The following is a 23,854-nucleotide window of genomic DNA, read 5'->3' on the forward strand; positions in this document are numbered from 1 at the left end:
AGGAGGCAGTGGATGGGGAAATGTGGACCCCATACGACAAATCAGAAACCAGTTTTGTTCTAAATGCTTCATCAGATCATTAATGGCCAGGATAATGTTCGTAGGTGGAGCAATGATTCCCTACATTTATACCGCCTGTCTGGGTGATTCTTGTGGGGCATCTGTTCTTGTCTATGAAAATCATCCACTGATGATGAGTCTGCATTGGTGACTGGGCATGCTCATACTGAGACCCAGCCCATCCTCATCTACAATTCTCCTGAGACAAGGAGCAACATAGACCTCATGCCCCATCTGAGTGGGCGATGTTGCTGCCATGACATTCCATAACCCAATTAATATACATGTCTCGACAAGTATGTAGGTGTCATGTTTACAGACATTGCTATGTTAGGGTGAGTATTGTGAACAGTGATACGAGCACCAAAGGCATGTGTCTGTCATGTAATCACTGATTCACATATACAAACATTTCATCACACAGTGATGGAATCTAGAGCACTATGATCATTGTTTCTATTGCAAAATGCACATTCATTACATGCAAAACATACAGGTATACTCATTGGTGTTATTCATACCCTTTCCTTTTCTCACGGGATATCTTCAGACAATCCAATAGGAGAGTACCAGACTGTCCACCTTAGAATGATGACCCTCTATCAGCAAATTACACCTATGTTTGGTCTAGTGTTGCCCCTTGCAATATACAAGTGAAATCCTTTCAACATAACGTCTGCAACACAGGTCGGTGGTCTGTGGGTACTCACACCCCGCAAGGCTGGTCACACCACAGTGTGTCAGTACAGGCGGCTTGGAAATGCATTCTGACAAGGCGTTCCATAAGAGCAGGTGACAGAACATACAATCACCTCAGCAGCAACTGCTGTGTTGCAACATCATATATCTGGAGGATGTGTATTTGCGTGAAACAGAGGTGTGGCTTCAGGTTGATGGCTGCCAGTCAGGGGTGTATTCTGCACAACTTAAAGTAACAAACCATGTGGGTGGGCCTAGGTTCCTTAGCATAAAAGGCACATCAGCGTGACATCAGAACCAGTATTCTTTCGTACCACGCATGTTTGTATTTGACTGCAAAACTTCATCTTTGTATTTTATCTTTTGAAGCAGTTCGGGTAGTGGACATGTGAAAAAATTAGAGCCTGTGTGTGTGGAACTCCATAACATAGAGTTGCTAGGTTGCTAGTTCATTTTCAAACAGGAGGAGGAAAATGTATTCTACATTTTGTCTGAATCTGGGGTCTTCAGAATACATTTGTAAAGAGCCATATTCTAATGCAGTTATTTGTGTGGATCTTTCATCATATCTTCCTCCTTTTCCTTTAGGAAAGAGTAGAGGAAAGGAATGTGCGTCTACACTTTTCTCCCATATGCTCATTGGAGATCCTTTGGCTTGACGCATTTGATATGTTTCTAATGCATCTTCTATGGTGTCTTTGGAGTGTAGTGGGGGAATTGTATACTGGTCCAAAATGTTGGCTGCAGTAACAGGATCTACACGTTCAAATTGGCCAGTTGGTGGAGTAGCTTGAATTATTTGGGTGGTTTCTCTTAAGTTCTCCTCTGTTTATATCTTTGTAGTATTCATTGTTTCTTTTAGATATTGTAGGGCTTGTCTAACCTTGTTTAAGTCGACTGGTTGTTGCCAAATCTATTTGTCTTTTGTTGGTACACCATTAACTAGGATAAACAAAGATTGATCTATTGGCTGTTGTACTCCTAGAGGTTTTCATTTTCTTTAAGATGTAATGGCAAATATACTACTTTGCCACAAATGCCTTTCAGTAACTCAGAAGGAGGCAATTTGGCTGTTTTGAGTTGGCCTTACTTTTTTTAGTGGTCGCGGGTTCAGTTTTGTTGGTGACGTCACTAGCAGTTTTGTTTTTAGTTTTCTATAAATTGAGAGGTGGATGACTATATGGGTTGCTTTTATTCTCAGCTGCTCTATTTTTACTTTGTTTTCTCTGCTTTTTATTAGGCATTCTGTTTTGTCTGTTGGACAAAAAGAGTTTGGGTTTGAAAGTTGTGGAAGTATTGTAAATGTGATGGTAGAGATGAATAGAGTGGTGTGTGATTTTGCAGTAGGATCATTGTTATGGATGGGAAGGTTGTAAGAGTAAGAGTGTGTAGGGTTTGGGTTAGTGAGTAAGAGAGCGGTGGTGTGAATGAATAAGTAATGACATTATAATTATATAATTATAATTGGTTATTTATAATGTGCTTTATACCCAGAGATTTCTAAGCATGGTCCCAGGGATCAAACATGTGTTGTTCCGCGTCATCTTGCTTCCAAGGCAAGCGAGTTGCCCCTGAGCTATCCTCCCAGTGTGATGTTTTGAGGAGAACAGTGATTGTTGTAATGATGGGGTTTAGATGAGAATAGAAAGAGTGTGCATGTTCAAATATAATGAGTAAGAGTGAAATAAATGTTGTTAATTTGAAAGGAATACCTTAGGCTAATATACAGTGAAACAATACTGTTACAATAACAGACAGAGTAATACTATAGTAATGTACTTACTTTGTAGGATGTGCAAGTTAATGGGTGTACATGGTAATGGTGAAATACATTTAGTAAAAGAGGTTGTTGTTTATGAATGTAGGAGGTATTGTTGAGAAAAAGAGTTCATAAAGTTGTGTTATGGTTAGTGTAAGGAAGGCATGGTATCACAAGTATGACAGACACAAGGGTGTTTATTGAATTATTAAACATTGTCTTAGTCATTTCTTGTCAAACAAAAAGAGCCTACACACAAAAACCTATTGCCAAACCTTAGGAGGCAGTCTTTAGACTGCATCAGGGTCTTTCAGCATAGTTTCTTTATATACTTTATCAAGTCTCTTTCTTCCACAGTGCCTGGATCAACAAAACGAAAATAATAAAACTCAGAGTTCACTACTTATGGTCTCCCTCAGCTGGGCTCGGACCTTTCTTCCCTTTTTGTTTCACAACAGAATCTCCTTCAGCCGGGCTCGTATTCCCTTCCTTTTTGATCATGGTAGGTCACCCTTGATCAGGCACAGACCTGCACCTTCAACAACTTCCTTCTTTCCATTTAACAGAACTGAAGATTTTCGACTGAGCAGGGGATTTGACAGTTACCCTTGCCTGACCACTTCATTCCTTTTCATCCGATCTCTAAAGTTCAATCATATCACAAAGTTCATTCCAATCACAAAGTTTTAGTTCTCAAGATACTTTCCTGCAGAGACCTTTTGACTAGGCACCCACGTGGTACTTAGTATCGAATATTCACTTCTTACAGGTTAAAGAAAACATTTACCAGCTATCTCCTTTTACTCGCGTATTTCATCAAACGCCTTTTTGGCACTTTGTTGGGAACCACACCCTTTGCTCACACGCAGCCTAATTCACACAGTTGTCTTCAACTCACCGGCTGTATGCAAGGTTTGGCTTGTGGCTTTGATCGTGAAGTCGAGGGCAATACCACGGCAGCTGCACTTCTCCCTTGGCTTGTCCAGTCAGGGAGAAGGGCTACTGGTATCTCAGAGGCATCGTACAGGATCTGCAGGCCTTTCTTCTTCGTCACACACACACTGCATCCAGGTCTTGAACAGCCCAGTCGTTGTTTGTGAAACATGGTCAAGGGTACTTCTCTCCTTGGTTTCTCCGTGTGACTTTTCGTCTGGCTTCCTCGATTCAGCTGCGGCCTCTAATGGCTTTCTCCTTATCTGGATTTGCTTCGATCCTCGCCTCGCTTGCTGTCCTGCTGCTGTGCCTCCCTGTGTGCTCTCATCCTCTGCCTTTTATCCTTGCAGGGAAGGGTAACGGGAATCAGGAATGAGTTCTTAAGGTTAATTGCCTGACTCTGCCTGACTCTGATGTTGGGACATGCTGCATGGAAGGGCTGGGTGTAAGTCTGTCTCCTCCCAGAGCGCTCAGTTCCTGTATTCTGGGAGACTGCGTCTCTCCATCGGGTGTACTACTTTCACTCCCCAGGGACCCCTCATCCAGGTGATCCTCCCGCACTGGTCCACCCCCAGGAACTGGATCCAAAAGCGATGGCCGTGTCCTGGCCACCTGGATGACAGATCCCAAGGGATTAGTCCATGAGACACACTTTGGTTTCTCACAATAGTGTACTGAAGTATGCTAACTATGTTGTTAGAACAATTGGAATATGAGTAGGGCTACTTGGAACACTAGAAGGGACAGGGCAAAAATGTATGTAAGAAAAGTGTGCATTTGTAGGTTACTTTAGTGCTGCTGATTGTAATGAAGGAAGTACTGTGTTTCTGGTGCAATGTATTTGTAATGTGCTGCACTGTTTTTACACAATAGGGAAATCTTTGGCCTAGTAGTAATGCAATGGAGGATTGTTGTTGCAGCAGTGTGTGGTGTCTTATAGTAGAGGTTTGGAAAGAAGAGTCCTTTATAAATAAGAGGCGGTGTTGAATATAGATACTTTGGTGGTGTACATGTATGTGTGAGCAGGTGGAGAATGGTGGCAGTGTAAGGGATGTAATGAGTGTGGTTGGAAAGTGTGACATTTATAAGGAATGAAAAATGGAAAATGCATAGCGTTTAAAAAGGTTTCTTTTCCCCATCTCTTTCATAATTGATTGTATGTTTTTGTTTTAATAAATATGTGTGTGTACTGTTGGTGCATGTTTTTTTTTAAAAGCCCAATTTGGAGTCTGCAGACTGCGCAACTGACTGTCCGGGCTGTCTGCAACCAAAATGGAGGTGCCCCGGACATTGCGCGTGCCCGCACATGTCCACTCGGTTGTGTTGCACTTTGAATCAGTTTGGGTACTTGACCCCTGTCCTACGGACATTAGCACGCATGCCCACCTGATCTTACTGTGACTTCGGACACTGCGCCTGTCTGGACATGTCCGCTCGCACATGTCACACTTTTAATTAGTTTGGGGACTCAACCCCTGTCCTACTGACACTAGTATGCATGGGCACCTGATCTCACTGTGCCACCGGACACTGTGCCTGTCCGGACATTTCCGCTCGTATGTATCGCACTTTTAATTAGTTTGGGGACACCACCCCTGTCCTATGGACACTAGCACGCATGCACACACCATCTCCTGTGCAATAGGTGTCCACAGGACAGCCGTCGTGTCTGTGGCCATCTGGGGAGGTCATCATGTGACCGCACCCGCCCTGCACATCGGGACTATCCACAGACAGTGTCTGTACCCGTGGACAGTTAAAAACTGTATATTTGGCCAATCCAGGATGTTTGCAGTGCTCCTAGGACATGTGTTAGTTGATCTGGCAACTTTCTACAACTTTTTAAGCCCTTTCTGTGGATCGACTGTCCACGGAAAGTCACGTCATCTGCGGTCAGCCCCCTAAAGGGACCCACCCACTACTGCTCCTCATTGTGTTTCTGGCTGTCCAGGAGAGAGCACCTGTTGCTGGTTTTGCTATTAGCTCTCTCTGCTTCTCTGCTTGTTGGAGACAATGGCTTGCATGGGCACTGCAGCTGCCCCACCACCAAACCACCATCACCATCTGGAGGGCTTTGAGAGGGGAGCAGGCATGGTGATACAGAAGGGAATCAAGAGGAAGATGAGGATGAGGTACTGGAAGTCCCTTTCTCCAGCTCACATTGTGAATCTTGGGTCTGGTAGTTTTTACCACCATTGGGTGTACCTAAGGCTCGGGCGGACAATGTTTGATGCTCTGAGGGCAAGTCTGTACTCAGTTGCGGGAAAAAACGAAGTCTATACAGCTACAGGACCACCTACATGTGGCTCCACCTCAGATCAAATCACAAGGGAGCAGTAGGAAATGTCGTACCTTTCAAAGGGACGAGTAGGCAGGCGGCCTCTACCTCACCCTCATCATCCGTTCCTGCCACCACAAGGGACACACCTGTGGGGCAGAGAATCCCTGCGCAATCCTCACAGGCCATCCACAACACAGTCGACCCTTATCTTTCAAGGGCAACAGTGCTGTGCACGTACTGTGACACACCGCTCTGTAGGGGGGGTGCAGTTTCAGAGTGCTTTCGAGTCTGCTGTCAAGGAGCATGCTAAACACTGTCCCCTACCTGTCTAAGGCCCACCCAACATCTTCCTCTCTCCACCTGCCCCTTCGTCCATGTGGTGGGTGCCCCTTCCTTCCCATCCCGTGTCTATCCTGTGAAAAAAGCCAAACAAATATAAAACACACAAAAATCCCCCAAAAAAGCTTCCTTTCAGAGCCACCTTTCACAGTTCGCAAATAGAAGTACCAAAGAAGGTTACAAGTCCCTACGCAGCCTGTGGGGTCCGCAGACAGCACATTAGTCTGTGGACATCTAAAAAATGTATGTGGTGGTGGCATCAAAAACATTTAATTATTTTGCTTGGGAAAGTGGTGGCTCTGAAAATAACCTTTTTTTGTACTCTTTTGTTTTTAAATGTTTTTTTCAAGTTTTAAAGTAAACTAGGCAACATTCTACTTAACTAAACTTTTTATTTGAACTTGCAAAAAAGTAGGCGTTTTGCTGTTGCTGTGCTTCCATGCAGTTTTTTTTTCAGCTACTGGAAACTGCTTTCTATATTTCATTTCATTTATTTAAATACTCACAGACAAGTGGCACATTACAAGTTAAGCACAACACATAAAACAATATTCACATTGATAAAAGAGTCAAATAGGAGGCTGTGAAATACATATTATACACAAGCAAAAAATCCATTTTCCAATGTATTAAAATGGCATCTAACTAACAAACAGTAAAATCACCAGAAACATTAAATGAGATTAATACATATCACCCATAAAAACAATCTTAGTGTGGTATACTTAAAACCAAGAGCATAAAAGTTTAAGGATTTCAGCGCATTTCCAATACAATTTCACCATATAAAATATCAAATTATGGTACTTTCCCTCCAAGAATGAGAACCAGAGAGAGGCCAAGTCAGCCCAGTTAAAACCGCTGTTATAATATTTAAGATAGCGGAACCTAATTTGCTGCAGGCCCTCACACTCGGTCAACAGATGTACCAAGGTTTCAATAACTGGTGTACCACATAGACGTCAAAATCGTTCAGATCGTTGCATGCCATAAAGTGCACCTTTAGCGGCAAGTGCGTCACTGATGTTAAACTTGAGTAACAGGTATTGGCCCTCATTCCGAGATTGGAGGTAGCCATGGCGCTATTTGTGCCATGGCTGCCTCCAATAACGGGTCCAGCACTGGTCTGGTTGAATGGGGACTTACCGGGTCATTCCGACCCTGGAGGACCCGGTAAATCCCCATTCAACCAACCATTACCCATTCCCATTTGAGACCCGATAGGGCTCAATGGGAATGGGGAAGGCGCTAACAACGGGCCCGTGAATAGCAGGCCCGTTATTAGCGTCCTGGTCCCTTAGCGGGACCCGTAAAGGAACCTCAGAATCGGGCGGTAAGGGATTACCGGCACCGGTCTCCTTACCGGTGCCCGGTATCCCTTACCACCCAACTCATAATTACCCCCATTGTCTCGCTATAGCACTATTGGGATATGCCACAATATAGGTGGGTTTAGTCAGGCGATTGGTTATGTGCTCACAATAGAGGCCACTATTCCATTTTGTGTAGAGATTCACTAAATGTTGTTCCTTACTATTCCTAGTCAGTGCTTGTTTCAGTCGGGCTTTAACTAAATACACTTCCCCCATCTGAAGCGATTGAGACAACCAACATGCCACCTAGTGTAAAGTGATAGCAAAGTGCCCAAAGTGGCCATGGATTTGCAGTCGTTAAGCTCCAGGAAAGCATGCAAGAAGCTAACCATCATTGTACTATTGTGTAACACACGCAGATGTTCATAGGACATTACGGCTTTGCGTATAAAGTCATGGGTAATGCCATTAATCTCAAAGTCTAAATACAGATACTCAATGGACAGAGCTTGAGGCATTCGAAACATGATACGAACCATGGAACCTTCAAAGCTTTTCAGTGCTGCTAGATATTGGTGTCCCCAAACCTCAATACCATAGTAGATGATGGGAAGGTCTTTTGCAGAATATAATAATAGAATTGCTGCAATGGAAAAACCTCTGTAGCTCCCTATGAATGGGCTAATAGCACTGATTGGCTTATTGCATTTGGCTTTTGCTTCTGACTAGCGCATGGACCATTTGAAGGTGCTATGCACATAGAGACCTAAATATTTATAGGAGGTTACACATTCAAGCAGGGAACCATTAAGCTTACGTACTATATTATTACGCTGACGATATATCGGTGAAAATATCATTGTCTTGCTTTTCCCAATGTTCACTGATAGACCATTTAGATCTGCGTACTCGTCCCAACGCTGTGATCAAACATTGAAGCCCCTTATTTGTATCATCCATTAGAAGGAGATTGTCAGCATATGCCAACCAGCTGGTCTGATGGCGGCCCACTTTCACTGGGCAGGTACGTAAATTACTAAAGGCCACCCGTATATCTGCTAAATATAAATTAAAGAGCTTTGCTGCAATTATACACCCTTGCTTCACACATCGATGCATGGAGTTTGACAATTTTCCCTCTGCATCCAGTCTAATCCTGATTGTTGTATTAGTGTAAAGCAACATAAATATCCTTAGGAGACCCGGAGGAATTTTCCATCGGGTCAACTTTTGCCACAGTTTGTTCTGCATGATGGAATCAAAGGCTGCAGTGAAATCAATAAACGCGCAATACACTGCGCTCTCTCTACGTAACCAATCTATATTTACAAAAAGTGCGTCAAAGCATTTCGCATATTTTGCAGAAAAAGCTGATTACCGGCATTGGTAAGATGTACTCCATCTCTGCAGAAAATATTGGCAATGTCAAATTTAATATATTCATTATGGAAAGACGTCATGCCAACATCTCCCATAAATGCACAGACAGCCTTGTTGACATTTTGCCTCGCTTTCTCCATTTGTGGACCAAATGAACTCGAGCACATCCACATCTGTCTCTGGGCAATGCGAGAAAAAAATCAGTCTGGAATTCAGGAACATTTCCCTCAATTTGCCAAATGTCTCCTTCATTGCAAACTGCAATGCAATTCCAGTGACATACCCTAAACTGTTCCCTCCAAAATGAACAATGATAATATCCGGATGCTGCAATGTGACCAAATTGACACAAAAATGGGAGCAAGTCCACCCACTTTTTGCTGCGCACTCCATACCATTGCACATGAACATCATGAAATCCAAGATTTTCAGACACTCTACACTGCTGTGCATACACCCTCAACCAATGGATCCACGAGTCCCCCAAAATCCAAACACTTTGCCTTCTGAAAGAGATACCCGTAGCCATAGCCATCTGCACTCATCTCAGCAAACACACCTTCTGCCAGACTCTCTCCTTGCATACCACACCCAGGAAACCTTTTTGGCTAATCCCCTCGGCTGCACAATTCCATTTCCATGCTTGGCATCCTCAAAAGACCTGGATGTGGCACATGCTGCCCGTGGACTACTGCGATGACTGCGGAGAGATCGTCCAAATGAAGGGGGTGGGGAGAGAAATTAAACCCAATGTAAGTTATTTACTCTTTAGTGGTGGCTCTGAAAAGAAGCTTTTTTTGTGTTTTGATTTTTTTGGGGGCTTTTCAGACTTTTGTTCCCACAACTACTCACATGCACTCTACATTATTTTCACAAGAACTTTCTGAGTGCATTTTGAATATTGTCAAGCAAAATTGCATTGCCACAATCAGTAAAAGTGATGCCATCACTGAACAAAGTACGTCCACTATCCAGCAGAATGTTCTCATTTGGGAAGGATGCCATCGCAACACCATACCGAAATGAACATACACCTTTGTTCACAAGGTGCCTTCCTGCGTCTTGTTGAGGACAAAAGACATTGGTGCATCTTCACAGTTCCATTAGTGCCTTCAGCATATATTTCAATGCAATCTGCAAAGTTATTGCACTTATGTACCCCAAACTATGTCATCCACAATGCACCACAATGATATCTGGGCATTGGAAAGGAGACATATTTTTGTAATGTGCAAATAAAGTTTCCCAGTTTTTCCCAGCCACACCACACCAAAAATACTCCAATCCAAGATTAGCAGAAATGCCACACATTTCTGTGTACCTTTTTAGATTCACCATCCCAGAATCTCCCAAATATCCACACAGTAAGCCTTCTCATCTGAACAACCACAGCCATCTTCCCTATACACAACAATGAAAAGAGCTGTTACCCTCTCTTCCTATAAAGCGCAGCCAGGAGACCTCAATGGCTAATCCCCACAGTCTCCTTTCCAGGCCAGGCTTCCTTGATCTGGCACGCCCTGTTCGCGGACTACCACACTGTCCGAGGACTCCATAACACAGGACAGCCCTTCTTCCCTTTCCACTTTAATCTTTGTAGCACTCCCTCATTGGCTACTTTCAAGCAGTCACACACCCATCGACCAATCACATCCAAAAACTCTAAATCAAACTCTGTCATCTCAGTTCAACACTTCAGATGAACTGTTGAACTCCCAGAGTACATGTCTCCTGTTACTTCCAATCACCTGCAACAGAAACTAAGGTACAAATCTCCAGGGTTTCTATTTGCAGTTTCAACCATATCTGCATCTATCAACACAAAGTACAGGTATGCATATATTTTTAAAATTATATTTCCAACTATTTTACAAATGCATACAAAAGAGGGTTCCTACAACTTACCCTGCATTAACCTACTCAATAATCATACTCTCGTTTGTCCCACCTCCTGACATGCACTGCAGTTACTTACAATGCTGCGTATTTGCAAAGTTTTCTTTTAATGAGCATTTTCATAACAGTTTCAAAACACATCTTTGCAATTTCAGCAGCACTCTCTGTGTCTTTTTTGTGAAAGAAAAGAAAAACACATTTCGAACATTTACACAGCATGTTTAAGTGCCAGATCCCCTGTCCCAGTTCAATATATTACCAGTACATGCACACTTGCCAATATGACCCATTATAATCTACCAAGTGTTATTCTTTGTATTAATTCTTTCACTTTAAACACCACTTCTACCACTGACAGTTACACTAAAACTCCCACAATGCAAATTCAAAACGAAAACTGCATGCATGTTACCAAAGCATGGCATGTACATGGAATGAAAAATGGCAAAATGCAATGCGTTTACAAACATTTATTTCAGCACCATTTCAAGTAAAACAAATAAATGCATGTATACATTTACAACAGTGCTGTGTGTAATTTCTTATAAATAAATGAAAGAAAATGAAAACGATTTCTCCACCATTTTGTAATAACACTCAGTGGGCCTCATTACATGGATGGCGGTAAGGGTTTACCGGTACCGGTAAGGGTACCAGTGCCGGTAAACCCTTATCGCCTTACTACGAGGTCTCTTTGTGGAACCCTACCTTAACGGCTGGTTTTACCAGCCGTTAAGGACGGGACCCGCAAAGGGACCTAGGAGGTAATTACGGTACCACAATTTGCGGTACCGTAATTACCGCCTTTCCCATTCCCATTGAGCCCTATGGGGGCAAAAATGGGAATGGGGAAGTGCCATGGTGAATGGGGAATTACCGCTCCCACACACCTTGGAATAGGGCGGTAATTCCGCCATTCACCATGGCAGACTCGGAAAAATACCGACGACAACCATGGCGCTAACAGCGCCATGGTTACCGCCGTCCGTGTAATGAGGCCCCGTGTGTGCAATTTCATTAACTTTCCCGCACATGCATACTTGCTAACATTACCCTTTCTAATCTGTATGTGCTTATTGCCTCCTCGATTTGTCTCTGCATTCTGGGACTTGCAGTGCACCTTTTCTAATGCAAATAGTGAACACAACTCCCACAATACAATCAAAAGAACCATAATTTAATAAGCAACTACACATTACAATGCATCCCATTCGCAAATATGCATGTACTGACAACATAACAAACCTTTACACAAGTGGCACTTAAAAGTGCTCTACAAATATTTTCCATCTCCATTTCTTTTTCTTAGAAAAATGTGGGACCCGCTAATGGACCTTGTAGTAGGGCGGTAAGGGATCACTGGCACCGGTCCCCTTACCGGTGCCCAGTATCCCTTACTGCCCAACTTGGAATGAGGCCCACAGACACGGAGAGAGTGTATATTGCATCCTTTATTTTCCATCCTAGGCGCGAACTGCTAAGTCCTGCCACTTTATTTCCTGCAGCTAGTCCCACCCCTCAATCTTATTTGACGGCATAGACGCAATGTCGCGTGTATGCGATCTGTAACAGGTTTAACCCACCATTAAGATAAGACACGACAGTTACCTACTGCCCTTTGCCTGACTAGCCCTGGAAATACGTTTCCTAGACAATAAAGTCAGAAATTACCAGTTATAGAAAAATAACTGCATGTAATACAAACAACTTGCAAGATAAATCCAGAGTCTGTCTGATGAAAACCAACACATGGGTTAAATCAACTTGATTCCAAACTGCAGTTACAATTTTTACAAGCAGACTAATGCTCCCCTTGTACCTCATGTCACCACAGCCCTTCGGCTCTAGGTGACCTGCTGTGCTTGGAAAGTAAAGGGAGCAGCATTTCACAGTGATGAGATAATTGAAGCAGAGGAGAGAAGTGCTCCAAGCCTTGCTGTTTCGATGACTGGTAAAAGTTAATTCAACTACTGTACACCAGGGGCTTTTATAAGGAGAGACTACACAGCAGAAGGTTGCTTCACTTCCAAAGTTGATTTTAAAACGGTAAACGAATCCTGTGCGGGGAAGCAGTAATTATTACCCTGTCAAGCATTAGACAGCATGTAATTTTGTATCCTGATGACATTTTGAGAGGCTGCTATTGATCTCTAAAGCGTGCTATGAGGAATGTTGTTGTCAGGATGCACTTACCTGACCCTGCTAAATGCACAGAGAGGTCATGGCTAAATAACATTATGACTAGTTTCAAAGAAGTCAATAAAAACAGATTCCACATGTTGTTTATTTAGGCATTGTTAGGACTGATTTTCTATAATGTGGCCTGGTGGACAGATATATAGAAGGCGAACCTATATTGTGACAGGAACAACTCTGGGAAGCTGTAGCCAAACCAGTTTAGGTAGCAGTGACAGGCAGTATAGGCTAAGTTCATCAGAGGGGGTGAGCTTGTAGAGGGTCCACAATGATGTCACACAATGGGAATCACAGATTACACTTAGACAGGATGTATACAAATACAGTTATTTAATTATGGTGAAACCGCACTCTAGAAAAATGACTACAAGCAGGTAGACGTATCAGACAGCACTGTCTATCCTGTGAAAAAAGCAAAAAAAATATAAAGCACAGAAAAATCCCCCAAAAAAGCTTCCTTTCAGAGCCACATTTCACAGTTCGCAAATAGAAGTACCAAAGAAAGTTACAAGCCCCTGCGCAGCCTGTGGAGTCCGCAGACAGCACAGTAGTCTGTGGACATCTAAAAAATGTATGTGGTGGTGGCATCAAAAACATTTAGGGGTGGATTCATGGAATTAATGTGCGCTGAAAATTCCCGCGCAGAGGTGCCAAAACGTGCGAATCGCAGTGCAAGTGCGAAAATCGCAGTGCAAGTGCGAATATCGCAGGGAAACCAGCGCACATCGATTCATGGAAGTCCGTGCGCGAGAAAAACATTGGATGTGTGCTGAAAATGTGCGCCGCGCACGCCGGCGCACAGGTCATCCAACAGCGTGCGCCACGGCCACTGCGAAATCGCACATAGCGCGGCGCACATCACAAAAGTAGGCGGAACACGGGGCGTAACACTCAACAACGCGTGAAAATATGGGCGTCACGGGGGAAGTACAGGAGGCAAGTGCGCGGAACGCCCACACGCTCGCCTACACACGTATTCATGGAATCGAATAGGGCAAACCAGCGCACGGTCAAAGACGCGCACAGGGCCAAACAAGTACGCCACAAGAAAGCAGGCGGTAGCGTCCCTGCGCATGAAAAAAATGTGCGACAAAATGTGCGATAACAAAAAGCACCCATATACAGCCTTGATGAATGGTCCATACAGTGGCTCTTAAGGACAAATGAGGTGCAAAGGGGTACCGACAAACACGGACACCCGCTGTGTGAAAAATAGCGTGTGCGTGTGTCACTGGGTGCACGGGAAGTTCCACACGCGACTGGCCTGGGTACGTGTACTACGGGGTGCGCGGGAAGTTCCACACGCGATTAGCCTGGGTACATGTGTTTCAGGGTGCGTGGGAAGTTCCACATGCGATTGGCCTGGGTACGTGGGTTTCGGGGTGCGTGGGAAGTTCCACACGCGATTGGCCTGGGTACGTGTACTTCGGGATGCGTGGGAAGTACCACACGCGATTGGCCTGGGTACGTGTACTTCGGGATGCGCGGGAAGTACCACACGCGATTGGCCTGGGTACGTGTACTTCGGGTGCGCGGGAAGTTCCACACGCGATTGGCCTGGGTACGTGTATTCCGAGGTGCGCGGGAAGATTCACACACGATTTCAGCAGGGTACGTGTATTTCGGTGGTGCCGGGGAATGCTACACGTGATTTGGCCGTGTGGGTCCTCCCAGGTGTCCCCACTACACCCTCCACAGCCTCTGCAGCCAGCCCACACCACAGGGGACTACTCTGCACCCCTGCTCATGTCCCACAGGCAACCCATCCACCATGGCCATGACCCCCAGCCAACCCACATGTCACCTTGCACTACTGATCACAAACACATGTCTCCCAGCACCCCCACCCCTGGGCCACCAGGGGCACCCTCCACCAGGCCCCCACTCATGTCTCCCACCACCCCCACCCCCCAGCAGTGCAGGGGCAGCTGTAACGCTCACCTGATTCCCGCAGAGGCGCCGGTCTTGACTGGGCGAATACCGTATCTTCAAAGGTGATGTGTAACACACGGTTGGCTCTTTGGGCTGGACCTCTGTGCACTGTATGTCTGACTCGAAGAGTAAGATGTCTGCAGATAGAAAATATGGGATTAATGAACTGGGGTTATTGGGTGTCTCTCTCTTCTTCCCCTTCTCTTCTCCTGTAGAACCCCAAAGGTTAACGCTCTCACCTTAGGTAAGTGAACGCCGAGCTCTCCATCTGCCTCGGGGCAGGGTGCCGTAACCAGTTTCTTCACTGGATAAGGGTGCAGGCCTCTTGACCTCAGAGAACTGCTGTCCGTCGTTTACTGCACGAACGGTAAGTTCCGAGTATTTCAAATGTCTTTAAAAGTCTTTTGTAATGATATCTCTTGTTTTGCAGGGTTCCGGCGATGTCGGATGACGGGCTGAAGTGAGTTGAGGATGGAACCCGTGTGAGGAATAGAAGCGCCTGGAAGCACGTAAGTAAGCGCTTGTTGCCTGCTTCACGATGCACACTAACTGTCCTTTTATCTTGCAGGTACAAGTTCGGAGCTGCTGAAGGGTGCCGGAATACCCACTGGGTTCGGCGTGGGAAGGAGTACTGGCACGTGAGTAATAAAGTTACCCAATGTCTTTAAACGCACCTTCTTTTGTCTTTCAGATGCGGGATGCAGCGCCGAAGGCCTCCGGAGCGTGCAAAGAGTTGGTAAGCTTTTGTCTTTCAGATGCCGGAATGCAGTGCGAAGACCTCCGGAGCACGTGAAGAGTAGGTAAGCCTTTGTCTTTCAGATGCCGGAATGCAGCGCGAGGCGTTGGTGACAGCCGATGGACCAGGTAAGAGAAGCGCTGTCACTGAAGACCGTAATGCTAACCTGTTCTTTCTTGTCTTTATAGGTGTTGCTGAAGACTGGATTCAGGATGGTAAGCCTTTTTCCCTTAGGCCCAGGATCAGATGCAGAAGACACGATGAGCGTTCTGCTGCAGAGGATGCAGAATAACGCAAAGCAAGATTCATCCATCGGGTGTGGTTTAAATAGCCTCCTGTAGTGCTTAGGTGTCTCCTTCCACAGCCTCGCCTAGGTAAGAAAAGAGTTCCTGCTTTCCAGAAGAGTTCTAGTGTTCTGAACCTAGGGAGTGGCTCCTGCCCCACCCAACAGGAAAAGTAGTCCCAAACAGAAGAGGATTAGAGGCTCAACTGGCAGGTAAGTAAGCAGCATGGTCTGCTGCAGGTAAGTCCACCCAAGCATTATGAGCCCGGCGCTTCCAGCGCTGGGACTGGGCATATTTATGAGCCTGGTGCCACTGGCACCAGGACAGGGTCCGAAAGGTCCCAATTGGGACTGGTTGGCACTCGGAACCTGGGTTATGGGTCTGCTTCCAAGGGAGTTGGGTAGGTCCTGACCTTTTGGAAGCAGAGATCATGACAGCACCCCCCCTCAAGGCCCCTCACAAACCGGGCTTCTCCAGGCGTTTGGGTTTGTCAGGAAATGTTCGATGGAATCTTTTGATTAGACGAGGAGCGTGGACATATTCTGCAGGTTCCCAGGATCTTTCTTGGGGGCCGTAGCTTTTCCAGTCAATTAGGTAAAATAGTTTAGATTTGGAGATCTTGGAGTCCAGGATGCTTTTGACTTCAAACTCGAGTTCTCCATCAACTAGGATAGGTTTTGGAGATTTAGTTAGTCGGGTTTGAGGTTGCACGGGTTTTAATAGAGAGACATGGAAGACCGGATGTATCTTCATGTGAGGGGGTAAGTCCAACTTGACCGCTACTGGGTTTACTATGGTAGTGATGGAATAGGGACCAAGGTATCTTGGGTTGAATGTGCGTGGTCCTTTTAGAGGTAGATATTTGGTGGATAACCAGACTTGATCTCCTACTTGATATTGGGGGGCTTCCTTCCGATGTTGATCTGCTCCTTTCTTGTACTGTTCCTTAGCCCTTTGAAGGTGAGAAACAGCTTCCTTAAAGGCTTGGGTGATTGTAGAATGCAGGTAGTCTACTGCTGGTGTTCCAAGATCTTGGAGTGGATCCAACTCCGACGTTCGAGGGTGACTGCCGTATAGAAGAAAAAACGGGGTTTTCCCAGTTCCCGAGTGGACAGAGTTATTGTAGGCATATTCGGCTATCCAAAGGATATCTTTCCAAGTTTTTTCAGTTTGTTGCAGCATGCAGCGTAAATACTGTTCCAGAGTTTGATTGGTCCTCTCGGTTTGTCCGTCGGTTTGAGGGTGGTGACTGGTCGATAGTCTCACATCAATTTGAGCCGACCGACAGCAACTTCGCCAAAAATGAGAAATGAATTGACTACCTCGATCCGAAATTAGAACTGAAGGAAAACCGTGCAGTCGGACGATGTTTTCGAGAAATTCTCGGGCCAGAGTTGTTGCTGTTGGCAAGCCTTTGAGTGGAATGAAATGCGCCATCTTGGAGAATAAGTCCACGATTACTAGGATCGTATTGTATCCGGAGCATGGAGGTAGATCGGTGATGAAGTCCATAGAAAGCGTATGCCAAGGGCGAGGTGGGATGTCAATAGGGTGTAAGAGCCCGGCTGGTTTTTCCTTTTGACTCTTGTTTTGGGCGCATACTCCACAGGACATTATAAAGTCTCTGATATCTTTTTTCCAAGACGGCCACCAGAGGTAGCGCTTGATCTTTTCGGAGGTTTTGGCCATACCGGGATGTCCTTCCATTAAGGAATCGTGATAACAAGAGATTACCTTTTTCTGTAAATCTGTGCTGGGCAGGTATAATCGTTCTTGGAAATACAATAAGTTGTCCTTCACTGCAAAGTCCTTTCCCTGCAGATGCCAATTCTGTATGTCTGCTGGAGTTACAAGTTGCCTGGCTTTATCCTTAACTTCCTCTATGGATTGTGTGGCGATTACACCCAGAATTCTTTGTTCGGGAATGATAGGTACAGGTTTAGGGTTGATCAAGTGTTCTTCCACTCCCATCCGGGAAAGGGCATCAGCTTTACCGTTTTTTGTACCAGGTCGATAGGTAATTATGAAGTCAAACTCGGCAAAGAATAGTGCCCAACGGAGTTGTCTAGAGGATTGGGCTTTTGCGGTTTTCAAATATTGCAGGTTTCGGTGATCCGTAATCACAGTAACGGTGTGTCGGGCCCCCAGAAGATAATGCCGCCAAGCCTTAAAGGCAGACTTGATAGCCAGAAGTTCCTTATCAGTAATAGTGTAATTGATTTCAGGAGGCGACAATTTGCGGGACCAAAATGCCACGGGATGCAACTGATTGGTTACTGGGTCCTTTTGTGATAGAACTGCCCCCATGGCAAGGCTCGAAGCATCAGTTTCAACGATGTAGGGGAGTTCGGGGCGAGGATGTTTTAAAATTGGTGCAGAGATAAATTTAGTCTTCAAATTCTGGAAAGCTTGCTCCGCCTCGGTAGACCATTCAAAACGTTTGTTTTTCTTTAACAAGGTGGTGATGGGCTGGACTATTCGAGAGAATTTGGGGATAAACCTGCGGTAAAAGTTAGCGAAGCCTAACATGCTTTGAACACCTTTTACGGAGGATGGTGATGGCCATTTGAGAATTGCATCGACCTTCTTTGAATCCATACGCACTCCGCTAGGTGATAATATGAATCCCAAGAACTCAACTTCAGTCACGTTGAAAACACATTTTTCCAACTTGGCGAAAAGTTTGTGTTGATGCAATCTCTCGAGGACCATTTTCACGTGTTTCCGATGTTCAGATTCCGATGAAGAATAAACGAGGATGTCGTCAATGTAAACAACAACACACACATCTATGAGCTCTCTGAGGACATCGTTCATAAAATATTGAAAGGCGGCCGGGGCATTGCAAAGTCCAAAGGGCATGACCTGATATTCAAATAGCCCATACTTGGTGCGGAAGGCCGTCTTCCATTCATCGCCCTCTTTTACTCGTACCAAGTGGTAGGCTCCTCTAAGATCCAGCTTTGTATATATGCATGCTTTTCTGACTTGGTCCAGGAGTTCAGGGATCAAAGGTAACGGATATCTATTCTTAACGGTGATCTGGTTCAGGGCACGATAATCTATACAAGTTCTAAGGTCCCCTTCTTTTTTTGGAACGAAGAACAAAGCTGAAGAAGCAGAGGACGTGGAAGGACGAATAAACCCATTCGCTAGGTATTGATCCAGGTATTGTCAGAGGTGAAGGTTCTCAGGCTTGGTGAGGGCATAAATTCTACTACAAGGAGGAGTAGATCCAGGTATCAGGTCTATCTGGCAGTCATAAGACCTATGAGGAGGTAAAGAGTTAGCCTGATCCTTCTGGAAAACATCTTGGAATTCTAGGTATTCGGGAGGTAACTAGGGAGTCTCCGAAGAAATTGCTGCCAGTGCAACACCAGGTGGAGGGTGACAAGTAGAGACACATTCTGGAAACTGAACCGTTCTTGCTCGCCAATCGATCTGAGGATTCTGTTTCTCTAACCAAGGTATTCCTAGAATAATCTGGAACTGAGGGGCCTTGATCACATCGAACACGATCTTCTCATGGTGTCCATCTTGACTTACTTGCGTCACTTCTTGAGTGGTATGCGTTACTGGTCCGGAGGCTATCTCCGTACCATCCACCATAGTAATGACGTCCTTTACAGCCTTGGGACAAAGAGTTAGATTCATCCTCAAAACCATTTAATGATCCACATAATTGCCGATGGCACCGCTGTCGACGTAAGCTTCAATCGCATGTGATCGATCCGGATGATCAGGGTTAATGAGGACCATAGGTATCACGAAATGCGAGGTCACGGAACTGGTTTTAACGCTCGGCAAGAGGACCTCTATTCTTGTCGGGCAAGGTCGTTTCCCTGCTCAGAGTTTGTGACCTTGGTAACTGCAGCTCCTACTGCCTTCTTGGCTTGTTTCACCGGACAGTCTCGAAGAAAATGCCCTGAGTTTCCGCAATATAGGCATAATTGCAACTGTTTTCTCCTTTCCCGCTCCTTTTGTGTTAGTGGTCCTTTCAGACCCCCCATTTGCATGGGTTCCCCGGAGTCTACTCCTTTGGAAGGAGTTGGTGGTTTGGAAAATACTCGAGCATCAAACTTGGAACGATCGGCCTTCCTGTTCTGCAGTCTGTGATCTATTTGAACGACTAAGTCTATATAGTCCGAACAGTCTTGCGGGGGATTCACTACTTGGGCTAACACATCTTTGAGCTCTCCACGTAGACCTCTATAAAACAGCGTAATCCTTTTGTCCTCAGGCCATTGAGTTTCCACTATCAGTCTGTTGAAAGACGCAATATAAGCCAAAAGGTCTTGATTACCCTGTCGCAACGAAAGAAGCTCATTGTCCAAGGCCTGCCCCTGTGAATGTCTTGCGAACAGTTTTTCCATACTGAGCTGAAAAGCTTGAAAATCATGGAGAACCGGATCATCTTGATTAACTAGAGGGATCGACCAGTCTGCCGCATTGCCACTAAGGTACGAAAGCACGAAAGCTACTTTAGCTTGATCAGTTGGAAAGGCTGCTGGCCGGCATAAGAAATGCAACCGGCACTGATTAATAAATACTGCAAACCTCTTTGGGTCACCAGAAAATCGCTCGGGCGGAGCCAGAGGTACATTCCCAGGTAGGTTGATTTGCACTGGATTCATAGAGGATGTTGAAGGAAGATTTGCCCCTGATGCGGGTAATGGGGTCTGTCCGGCTTGTGACTGTAGCAATTGTCTAGCGAGATCGTCTGTTCGCTCCTTGGAAATAATCAGTTCCCTTCTTAGAGCGTTCGTTTCCTGACGGGCTGCATGCACTTCTGCTCTTAGTTCCCCAAGTAACTGGGCTAGCTGGTCGGTATTCGAGGTTTCCATAGCGCCTGGGCGGGAGTTTTGCGGTAGGCTTTGTGTTCTGTAACGCTCACCTGATTCCCGCAGAGGCGCCGGTCTTGACTGGGCAAATACCGTATCTTCAAAGGTGATGTGTAACACACGGTTGGCTCTTTGGGCTGGACCTCTGTGCACTGTATGTCTGACTCGAAGAGTAAGATGTCTGCAGATAGAAAATATGGGATTAATGAACTGGGGTTATTGGGTGTCTCTCTCTTCTTCCCCTTCTCTTCTCCTGTAGAATCCCAAAGGTTAACGCTCTCACCTTAGGTAAGTGAACGCCGAGCTCTCCAACTGCCTCGGGGCAGGGTGCCGTAACCAGTTTCTTCACTGGATAAGGGTGCAGGCCTCTTGACCTCAGAGGACTGCTGTCCGTCGTTTACTGCACGAACGGTAAGTTCCGAGTATTTCAAATGTCTTTAAAAGTCTTTTGTAATGATGTCTCTTGTTTTGCAGGGTTCCGGCGATGGCGGATGACGGGCTGAAGTGAGTTGAGGATGGAACCCGTGTGAGGAATAGAAGCGCCTGGAAGCACGTAAGTAAGCGCTTGTTGCCTGCTTCACGATGCGCACTAATTGTCCTTTTATCTTGCAGGTACAAGTTCGGAGCTGCTGAAGGGTGCCGGAATACCCACTGGGTTCGGCGTGGGAAGGAGTACTGGCACGTGAGTAATAAAGTTACCCAATGTCTTTAAACGCACCTTCTTTTGTCTTTCAGATGCGGGCTGCAGTGCCGAAGGCCTCCGGAGCGTGCGAAGAGTTGGTAAGCTTTTGTCTTTCAGATGCCGGAATGCAGTGCGAAGACCTCCGGAGCACGTGAAGAGTAGGTAAGCCTTTGTCTTTCAGATGCCGGAATGCAGCGCGAGGCGTTGGTGACAGCCGATGGACCAGGTAAGAGAAGCACTGTCACTGAAGACCGTAATGCTAACCTGTTCTTTCTTGTCTTTATAGGTGTTGCTGAAGACTGGATTCAGGATGGTAAGCCTTTTTCCCTTAGGCCCAGGATCAGATGCAGAAGACACGATGAATAACGCAAAGCAAGATTCATCCATCGGGTGTGGTTTAAATAGCCTCCTGTAGTGCTTAGGTGTCTCCTTCCACAGCCTCGCCTAGGTAAGAAAAGAGTTCCTGCTTTCCAGAAGAGTTCCAGTGTTCTGAACCTAGGGAGTGGCTCCTGCCCCACCCAACAGAAAAAGTAGTCCCAAACAGAAGAGGATTAGAGGCTCAACTGGCAGGTAAGTAAGCAGCATGGTCTGCTGCAGGTAAGTCCACCCAAGCATTATGAGCCCGGCGCTTCCAGCGCTGGGACTGGGCATATTTATGAGCCTGGTGCCACTGGCACCAGGACAGGGTCCAAAAGGTCCCAATTGGGACTGGTTGGCACTCGGAACCTGGGTTATTGGTCTGCTTCCAAGGGAGTTGGGTAAGTCCTGACCTTTTGGAAGCAGAGATCATGACAGCACCCCCCCTCAAGGCCCCTCACAAACCGGGCTTCTCCGGGGGTTTGGGTTTGTCAGGAAATGTTCGATGGAATCTTTTGATTAGACGAGGAGCGTGGACATATTCTGCAGGTTCCCAGGATCTTTCTTGGGGGCCCTAGCCTTTCCAGTCAATTAGGTAAAATAGTTTAGATTTGGAGATCTTGGAGTCCAGGATGCTTTTGACTTCAAACTCGAGTTCTCCATCAACTAGGATAGGTTTTGGAGATTTAGTTAGTCGGGTTTGAGGTTGCACGGGTTTTAATAGAGAGACATGGAAGACCGGATGTATCTTCATGTGAGGGGGTAAGTCCAACTTGACCGCTACTGGGTTTACTATGGTAGTGATGGAATAGGGACCAAGGTACCTTGGGTTGAATGTGCGTGGTCCTTTTAGAGGTAGATATTTGGTGGATAACCAGACTTGATCTCCTACTTGATATTGGGGGGCTTCCTTCCGATGTTGATCTGCTCCTTTCTTGTACTGTTCCTTAGCCCTTTGAAGGTGAGAAACGGCTTCCTTAAAGGCTTGGGTGATTGTAGAATGCAGGTAGTCTACTGCTGGTGTTCCAAGATCTTGGAGTGGATCCAACTCCGAGGTTCGAGGGTGACTGCCGTATAGAAGAAAAAACGGGGTTTTCCCAGTTCCCGAGTGGACAGAGTTATTGTAGGCATATTCGGCTATCCAAAGGATATCTTTCCAAGTTTTTTCAGTTTGTTGCAGCATGCAGCGTAAATACTGTTCCAGAGTTTGATTGGTCCTCTCGGTTTGTCCGTCGGTTTGAGGGTGGTGACTGGTCGATAGTCTCACATCAATTTGAGCCGACCGACAGCAACTTCGCCAAAAATGAGAAATGAATTGACTACCTCGATCCGAAATTAGAACTGAAGGAAAACCGTGCAGTCGGACGATGTTTTCGAGAAATTCTCGGGCCAGAGTTGTTGCTGTTGACAAGCCTTTGAGTGGAATGAAATGCGCCATCTTGGAGAATAAGTCCACGATTACTAGGATCGTATTGTATCCGGAGCATGGAGGTAGATCGGTGATGAAGTCCATAGAAAGCGTATGCCAAGAGCGAGGTGGGATGTCAATAGGGCGTAAGAGCCCGGCTGGTTTTTCCTTTTGACTCTTGTTTTGGGCGCATACTCCACAGGACATTATAAAGTCTCTGATATCTTTTTTCCAAGACGGCCACCAGAAGTAGCGCTTGATCTTTTCTGAGGTTTTGGCCATACCGGGATGTCCTTCCATTAAGGAATCGTGATAACAAGAGATTACCTTTTTCTGTAAATCTGTGCTGGGCAGGTATAATCGTTCTTGGAAATACAATAAGTTGTCCTTCACTGCAAAGTCCTTTCCCTGCAGATGCCAATTCTGTATGTCTGCTGGAGTTACAAGTTGCCTGGCTTTATCCTTAACTTCCTCTATGGATTGTGTGGCGATTACACCCAGAATTCTTTGTTCGGGAATGATAGGTACAGGTTTAGGGTTGATCAAATGTTCTTCCACTCCCATCCGGGAAAGGGCATCAGCTTTACCGTTTTTTGTACCAGGTCGATAGGTAATTATGAAGTCAAACTCGGCAAAGAATAGTGCCCAAAGGAGTTGTCTAGAGGATTGGGCTTTTGCAGTTTTCAAATATTGCAGGTTTCGGTGATCCGTAATCACAGTAACGGTGTGTCGGGCCCCCAGAAGATAATGCCGCCAAG

This window comes from Ambystoma mexicanum, chromosome 2q (assembly GCF_040938575.1).
Source record: "Ambystoma mexicanum isolate Mex_15411 chromosome 2q, UKY_AmexF1_1, whole genome shotgun sequence".
NCBI classification, from domain to species: Eukaryota; Metazoa; Chordata; class Amphibia; order Caudata; family Ambystomatidae; genus Ambystoma; species Ambystoma mexicanum.